The following is an 8,277-nucleotide window of genomic DNA, read 5'->3' as shown; positions in this document are numbered from 1 at the left end:
CCACTGAAACACTGGGCATCTGTGGGGGGCAGCAGGGGCAGGCAGGTTGCCCCATCCCCAGGCCTGGCATGCAGCCAGCCTGGCCAGGCAAGGAGCTGGGCCGGCCTGGGCAGCCGGGAGGGCGGAGCAGCCACCTGTTCCTTGCACTCTCTCTGGGCTTAACCACCTTCTCCCCTGCCCTGCCCAGGGGGCCTCTTCCATCCTTCCCCTGCCCACTCCGCAGCTGCCAGCAGGGAGTCGGGGGACCGAGGAGGAGGCCTGCAGGGTCTTTGATGCATCTGGCTGGACCCGGCTGGGGGGAGGAGGGCGGCTGGCTGGAGGAAGGAAGGGAGCTCCAGGAAGGGCTGTCTCTCTCTTCGATCCCAGTTTGGTGTGGTGGTTAAGGGTGCAGACTCTTATTTGAGAGAACCGGGTTTGATTCCCCACTCCTCTGCTGCTGGAATGGCCTTAGGTCAGCCAGAGCTCTCGCAGAGCTTCCTTGAAAGGGCAGCTTCTGTCAGAGCTCTCTCAGCTCCACCCACCTCACAGATATGTACTCAGTTGACTCCTGTAGGGTTGCCAGATTCCACCCCCCCCCCCCCAAGCCACTGGTGGGAGATTTATATGTTTATTTTATCATAGAATCCTAGAGTTGGCAGGGATCTCCAGGGTCATCTAGTCCAACCCCTGCAGGAAACTCACAAACACCTCCCCCTAAATTCACAGGATCTTCATTGCTGTCAGATGACCATCTAGCCTCTGTTCAAAAAGCTCCCCCCACATCCACCCTGAGCCTGCCCACAGGGAGGGCGGAATATAAATTTGAATAATAAACAAACAAACAGGGAGGGAAGGCTGGAGGGTGGGGTTGCCAAATCCAGGTTGGGAAACTCTTGGAGGTTTGGGGGTGCAGCCTGGGGAGCACAGGGACCTCCCCAGTGGGGCACAGTGCCATAAAGTCCGCCCTCCAAAGCATCCATTTTCTCCAGGGGGGAGCTCATCTCTGCTCTCTGCAGAGGAGCCATAATTCCCAAGGATCCCCAGGTGTCACCTGGAGGCTGGCATCCCTGGACTGAGTGGGCTCCTTGGAGCCAGAGCTGAGGGGGAGGGGTGTGCTGGGGTTATTGGGAGGCCAATTCTGACCTCAGATCAGGGCTCACCTGAGCCACACCTGGAAGCCCTGTTCCTTTCGGCATGTGGACGGGGTTGTCCGCTGAGTGAGTGGCACCATGCCAAGGTGTCGGAGTCCCAAGAGGATGGGTTCCACTTGCAGTGACCTCTCAGGGCTGCCAACTGAAAGGGCTTTTGAGGCCAGTCCGAAGCCAACCGGGCGCCTCCCTTAATACTTATGATGTCTCCGTTTTTTGAACGGGTTTCCATGCTCTGCCATGTCCCTCATGCTGTTCCCAGCCTCCACCCTGGTGATTGACGCAGAGAGTATGTTGCCACAGCTCCACCGACATGTGAGCAGGTGTTCAGGCTGACGTTGGGAATGTGCTTGCGGGTTTGTGCAGGGAAACGATGATCTTTTCGCTGAGGAGGTGACTGTGAGCAGCCAGTTTCAGTGGGGAAAGGACAACAGAGTCCTGATTTAAAGATCTGAAATGGAGTATGGAGTTTATTGAGGGATTTGGTACAGTACTGCGTGTGGGGGGGAAGTGGGGGGCGGCTTATCATAAGAAAATACTAGCTAATGCTAAGTCAGATCACAGACAGACCATACATTCCTCAGCCAAACTCACGCTATAGCCACAGCAACCAAATGTCCATCAGAGCTTCTCTAATTTGGACAGAAGTTACTTTTAAGCTAAAAGTCCTGGATTGTGCAGGGGTTGGACTAGATGACCTTGGCAGTCCCTTCCAACTCTACGATTCTATGATTTTTTGTGAGGAAAATGGGGAAAGAGGAGAAGAGGAGGCTGTTAAGAGAGAAGTGTCCTGGGAAGGGCTCGGCTGGCTCCCTCCCTCCTGAAACCGCAGCCTCCCAGAGTGCCGGCCTCAAATCTCCAACCCCAGCTGGCAAGTCAGACCTCACCTGCCCCGAAGGAAGGAGGCTAGTCATTTGGGCCCTGCGGGGTGCGACTTCCCCTGTAATAGGGTTGGCCAGATTTTGGCTCGTGTGGCTTTTCCACACATATTGTGTGGCTCTCAAAGTGCCCTCCGCCCTGTCGTCTGGCTTGGAGAAGGCATTTGTCTCTTTAAATCACTTTTAATAAATGGCGTTGGTCTCTTTAAATCACTTCTCCAAGCCAAGCCAGCCAGTGGCTTGGAGAATTAATTTAAAGTTGCTTTCTTTCCACCCTCCCTCCCTCTCTCCCCCTCCCTCCCTTCTCCTCCTTTCTTCCTCCCTCCCTCCCTCTCTCCCCTCCCTCTCTTCCTTCCTCCCTCCCCTCCTTTCTTCCTCCCTCCTTCCCTCCCTCCTTTTACCCCATGAGCTGCCTACTGAGTGAAGCAGAGATTTGGCTGTAGAGACCCCAAATCCAGGCTGCTGCCTCCTGGCTGTACTTTGTGCCCACCCCCACAGGCCCCTCCCACCCTGGCTAGAAGGTGCAAAGCCTCCAGGATGCCTTCACTGACCCTCGTGCCTTCTGCTTTTGGGGCTTCAGGAAATGGAAGAGGCCTCTCCAGAGCCCAGTAAAACCAGCACAGCGGATGAGCACACCGTCATAAACCAGGACCAGACGCTGCCCCGGTATGCCACTGAACCTTCCTCTGGGAAGCCATTGCTGGGGTCTAAGAAGCCAGCTCCTTTAGCAGGCCTTCAGGAAATGGCAGGTTATGATTTAGGGGAGTGGGGTGGGGGAGAACAAAACAGTGGTAGGAATGCAACATCTGGAGACTTTTGAGGTTGTGCAGAGGGGAAGATGGAGGGATGCAGCAAGCACGAGGACTGGTACGTCTGAGAGGGAGAAATCTCTGGATGTAAAAACTGGGTTTTTGAATGTCCCCATGGAACTCTGGGAAGTGTGGTTGTCCGAGAGGGCCCTGAAGAAGTGGGCCTGTGAGGAGGCATCTCCCCTGTGATCTAACTCCCAGGGATAAACATACGGGAGAAGACAGGACCACCATTCTCAGAAGAGAGATGGTCGTGTCCCACTCAAGATGTCTCCATCCCCACTTGCCTGCAGATCCCGGACTAAGCTCTCCCTGTTCTCTCCCCCCACCCCACCCCCGCCTGCAGGCCTCCGTGGAAGGGATGATGGTCTTGCACCAGTTCCCTTTCTCCTCCGCTCTCCAGAGGATGTCCGTCATTGTGCAGGAGGTGGGGAAGGACTCCTACGACCTCTACATGAAAGGAGCCCCAGAGATGGTGGCCAGCTTTTGCACAGAGCAGAGCGGTAAGGGCGGGGTGTGGGGAGGGGGAGAGAGATGGAAGGGGGGGGTTGGGGGCAGGCTCTGTGGGTTCCTTCTGGTGCAGGTGAGGGCAGCTTTATCTACTAGTGCTGTTGCGAGGAACGCCAGAGAGGAGGGAGTTGCTTACAGGGAAGGTGCATATCAGTGCATGTGTGGCTGGAGCCCTGTCCCAGAGTCCCAGGCTGTGAAGAATAGCAAAGATTGCTGGAAGAATAGCAAAGATTTGCTGCTTCCCCGTGCCGAGGCTTTGACTTCCTGTGATGCAACAGTTGTGTTTGTTTTGAATATCTGGAGCGGTTTCGTGATCATAAGAACATAAGAGAAGCCATGTTGGATCAGGCCAGTGGCCCATCCAGTCCAACACTCTGTGTCACACAGTGGCAAAAAAATTTATATATACACACACACAGATATATATATATACACACGGTAGCTAATAGCCACTGATGGACCTCTGCTCCATATCCAATTCCCTCTTGAAGGTGGCTATGCTTGTAGCCGCCACCACCTCCTGTGGCAGAATTCCACTTGTTAATCACCCTTTGGGTGAAGAAGTACCTCCTTTTATCCATTCTAACCTGACTGCTCAGCAATTTCATCGAATGCCCACGAGTTCTTGTATTGTGAGAAAGGGAGAAAAGGACTTCTTTCTTTACTTTCTCCATCCCAGGCATAATCTTGTAAACCTCTCTCATGTCACCCTGCGGTCGACGTTTCTCCAAGCTACAGAGCCCCAAGCGTTTTAACTTTTCTTTATAGGGAAAGTGTTTCCACCCCTTTACTCATTCTATTTGCCCTTTTCTGGACTTTTCCCAATGCTATAATATCCTTTTTGAGGTGCATTGTTTCCCATGCAAGGCAGGGTAGGCAAACGAGGGAGCCAAACCCAACAGAGGAGAGGGCATCCAACTGAGTATTAAAGCTTGAGCCACAGTTATGAACCCAGATGGAAACCAGATCGCTTAGTCACAGGAGCTCAGGGTTGTGGGCACGGCCTGCGTAAGACGACGGAAGGGCAAGGAGGACTTCCTGCTGGCACAGGCACCCGAAAGCAGGGCCACAGAGCCGCTGGCCAGAATAGCTTGGCAGAGACTGAACTGCTGCCCACGCTCCCCACTTGGGGGGCGGGGTCCACCAGTTTGAAAGCCGGTTTCTGCCAGTTGCAATCACAGTAGAGCTGGGCTCTGCTGACTAAAGCCAGGCCAAGCTACCCTATGCCTCCCAGGCATTGGGATGAGGGGCAGCATACATCTTGATGACTTGAAAGGTTGCATCTAAAGAAGCCCAGCTGTCCTGGTGTTGTGGCTGAGAGTGGCAGGTTGTAATCTGGAGATCTGGGAGGTCCTGGAAGATCTGGAACAGGCCCTGTGGGGTGATTTTGTGGCAGCCCAGCCTCCCCATGCTGCGCACTTCTCTGTCTGTCTCTCTCTCATGGGGAGTTGCTTCCTGTCCCCTCCACAGTTCCCAGGGACTTCCTCGCGGAGCTCCAGGGGCTACACCTCGCAAGGCTTCCGCGTCATCGCTCTGGCCCACAAGGCGCTTGGCCGTGGGGGAGGACGGCGATCTGGCTGGCCTGGAAGGTGAGGGCTTGCTGAGATGCTCCCGTAGCCAAGGAAGCCAGGCCAGGCCGGAGCTGAGTATTTGACACCATCTGATCCACCTCAGAGCGGGGTTGCCAAGTCCTCTTCATCCCCCAGTGGGGGACATTCGCGTGTGCGTAACGTGTGTGCGTGATGGAATGACATCATCCGGACGTGACATCATCAAAATGGCGGGTACCCATGCGGGGCCTCTCTAGGCGTTTCTGGGAAAACTCTATGTACCATAGAGTACCATAGAGTTTTACCTTCAAAATTGCTAGAGTGCCCGGGAAAACCGGTAGAATGGGCGCTGCCATTTTGATGATGTCACTTCTGGGTGACGTCATTGTGCCAGCGATGCAGGGGGAGGTTCCCCCCGCCAGCCGAATGTGGGCTGGCGGGTTGGGAACCTCCCGGGCGGGGGATTCCCCACCCAGACTGGGGGCTTGGGGGCCCTACCTCAGAGGGTGTACAAGCAGGTCCACCAGGAGCCCTGTGTCCTCCCCCAGGACAGGATGTGGCCTGTGTGTGTCCATCCCACTTCCGGTTGGGGCCCTGTTCCCAGGAGGCCGGTCTGTTGCTCTCACCAGATGGCCAGCTGGGTGGGGGGTGGAGGGTGGGAGGGTCCGGATGGGGCCTTTTGGTGCTGGCCAAGGGGCAGGGAATTCTTCCTCATGGTTCTGCTTCCAGCCCTGATACTTGAAGCCCCAGGAGGGGCATTGGGAAATACTGGGTTCGATACCGTGTTGTTCAAAACAGGAACATGATTTATTGATAACTCCTGAACAAGACAAAATGCTGAGGCAACGACCCGCTTATAAACATGCAACCCCCCCCCCCCAATTCCCTATACCAAATCACAACAGTTAAGCTTCGCGCCAAATCCTCTCGTTGGTTCTCATTCAGAGTCCAGAGTCTCCAGCTCATCGCTGCTGCTGCGTGAAAAACGTCCTGCCAGACGTCAAGCTCGATACATCCCACTTTTGTCAGGGATGTAGCTCTGGAGGGGATCGAGGCTGGGTCCCCATAGCTCCACCATCTTTCTGGCTGCTTTTTCAGCTCGTCAGTGACCTGAGAGATTCTGCTGCCAGTCTCTGCTTCTTTTTTTGGCATTTTGTAAATAGCGGCAGGGGAGTGAAGCCAGAGCCGGAGAAGCAGGATCGTGGCCTCTTGCCCTACAAGCTCACAGCATAGCCTGCATTTGAGAGCCAGTTTGGCATAGTGGTTAAGTGAGCAGACTCTTATCTGGGAGAACTGGGTTTGATTCCCCACTCCTCCACATGCACCTGCTGGAATGGCCTTGGGTCAGCCAGAGCTCTCTTAGCTGGGAGAAGCGGGTTTGACTCCCCACTCCTCCACTAGCAGCTGCTGGAATGGCCTTGGGTCAGCCATAGCTCTCTTATCTGGGAGAACCGGGTTTGATTCCCCACTCCTCCACTTGCACCTGCTGGAATGGCCTCGGGTCAGCCAGAGCTCTCTTAGCTGGGAGAAGCGGGTTTGACTCCCCACTCCTCCACTAGCAGCTGCTGGGATGGCCTTGGGTCAGCCAGAGCTCTGGCAGCGGTAGTCCTTGAAAGGGCAGCTGTTGTGAGAGCTCTCTCAGTCCCATCCCCTCACAGGGTGTTTGTTGTGGGGCGAGGAAGGAAAAGGAGATTGTGACCACTTTGAGACTCTGAGATTCAGAGTATAGGGCGGGATATAAATCCAATGTTGTCGTCTTCTTCTTTTGTCCCCTGAGGAAGTGACCCTCCCGTTTTTCCTTTTGTCCTGCCCAAGGGAGGAGGTGGAATTTGGCCTGACCTTCCTGGGCCTGCTGGTCATGGAGAACCGGCTGAAGAGCGAGACCAACCCCGTCCTGGAGGAGCTCATGGCCGCCCGCATCCGGACAGTGATGGTCACAGGTACCAACGTGGAATGCGCAGAAAGGCTGGAAATTGGAAAAAATCTGAAATACTTTCACTGCTTGCTTTCTTACCAACTGGGCTTTTTTGGAACAGAGACGCATAGGAACGTACCGTAGTTCCAGCTGGCTTGGGGTCAGGGGGTGTGGCCTAATATGCAAATAAATTCCTGCTGGGCTTTCTCTACAAAAAAAGCCTTGCTTATCAAACCTGAATTAATGTTGTTAATTTAGCAGCATACAATGCATTTTATTTTTATAAGCAGAACTGCAAATCGAACTAGTACCTGAGAAAGAGAGAGGGAGAGAGCAAATGGCTGCACTCTAGGTCTATACACTGGAACAGTTTCGGTTCCCAAATGTGCCTCCAGGTTTGCTGGAGAGTTTAGGCCTCCCTTTTGGAGATGGCTGATCTTTGCCAGCAGGGATGGAGAGGCCACCTGACTTCTAAGTCTTGAGGCACAGGCCACTCTTCAGCCCTGACAAGATCACTGAAACCAGCCTTGCTGCTTTCCAGGGGACAACCTCCAGACAGCCGTCACAGTCGCTAAGAACTCAACATGATTTCCAACAGTAGCAAAGTGATCCTTGTGGAAGCCAATGAGCCAGAGGGGTCGATCCCAGCATCCCTTACCTGGCAGCTGATGGAGGACAAGCACCCACACCCCGCAGAGGGGAAAGTAAGCCAGCGACTGCAGGAGGCCCTTGGTTGCCCTGGGCGACAACTCCCTGGGGTGCCGTGAACTGGGGACCTCTGGGACAGTGGAAGGGGAACCCAGGGCCGTGCTAGGAAGTTCGTCCTTGTAAGATGGCGGGTTCTAAGCATCGAGGTGGGGGTGATAACAAGCTCTTTACTGAGTACAACGTGGGAGTGGCTGCACTACTAAGACTGGGGAAATGGAGCCAACGGGGCCAAACTTATGTACATCTCCGGGTTCCTGCGTAAGCACGTTATTGGGTCATTCAAACCGGTGGGGGCTTGTGATTGGTCCAGGGCAGCAGGGATTTCAATCCTGCTGCCCATTGTTCCAAGACCCCAAGCTCAGTCTATAAGGCTCCCATGAGCCAGGCAGGAACACCCATAGTCTTTACTGAAGTCCACATGCACAGCAGTCCCGCTGCCTCCCTGGCCCTTGCCCATGTGGGGAGGCGTCTAGGAGGCATTTCAGTCACAGACCCCGGGCCTTCAGGGAGAGCGCCGAGCTTCAGCCCCTGCTGCGCTGGTGGGGCCAGTCACCGAGGCATCTTGCGCAAAGCGAGGGAGGTGAAATGACCCAAGTTTCCTAGGGCAGCCATGTTGGTTTGCAGCACCTCAGAGACCCACCAGATTTCCCAGCTCCCCTCCCCCACCCCTCTCCCCCCTTCAGACTAGGACTACATCACTCAGAGATCTCCATTCGGACTCTCAACAGCTATATGCCCCAAATCCTGTTGTTTTTAAGGCTCTCATGGACTTGACTCAAA

At 54.7% G+C, this 8,277-nt stretch overlaps 1 pseudogene; it reads left to right on the top strand.

Annotated features, from left to right (window-relative positions):
* LOC132574436 (probable cation-transporting ATPase 13A5) overlaps nt 1-8,277 on the top strand; it is a 61,397-nt pseudogene that overhangs the window by 30,971 nt on the left and 22,149 nt on the right.

Source organism: Heteronotia binoei, chromosome 6, assembly GCF_032191835.1.
Source record: "Heteronotia binoei isolate CCM8104 ecotype False Entrance Well chromosome 6, APGP_CSIRO_Hbin_v1, whole genome shotgun sequence".
In the NCBI taxonomy this organism is placed as follows: domain Eukaryota; kingdom Metazoa; phylum Chordata; class Lepidosauria; order Squamata; family Gekkonidae; genus Heteronotia; species Heteronotia binoei.
Note: the sequence above shows the minus strand (reverse complement) of the source record. Positions and strands in the feature narration are given on the sequence as shown.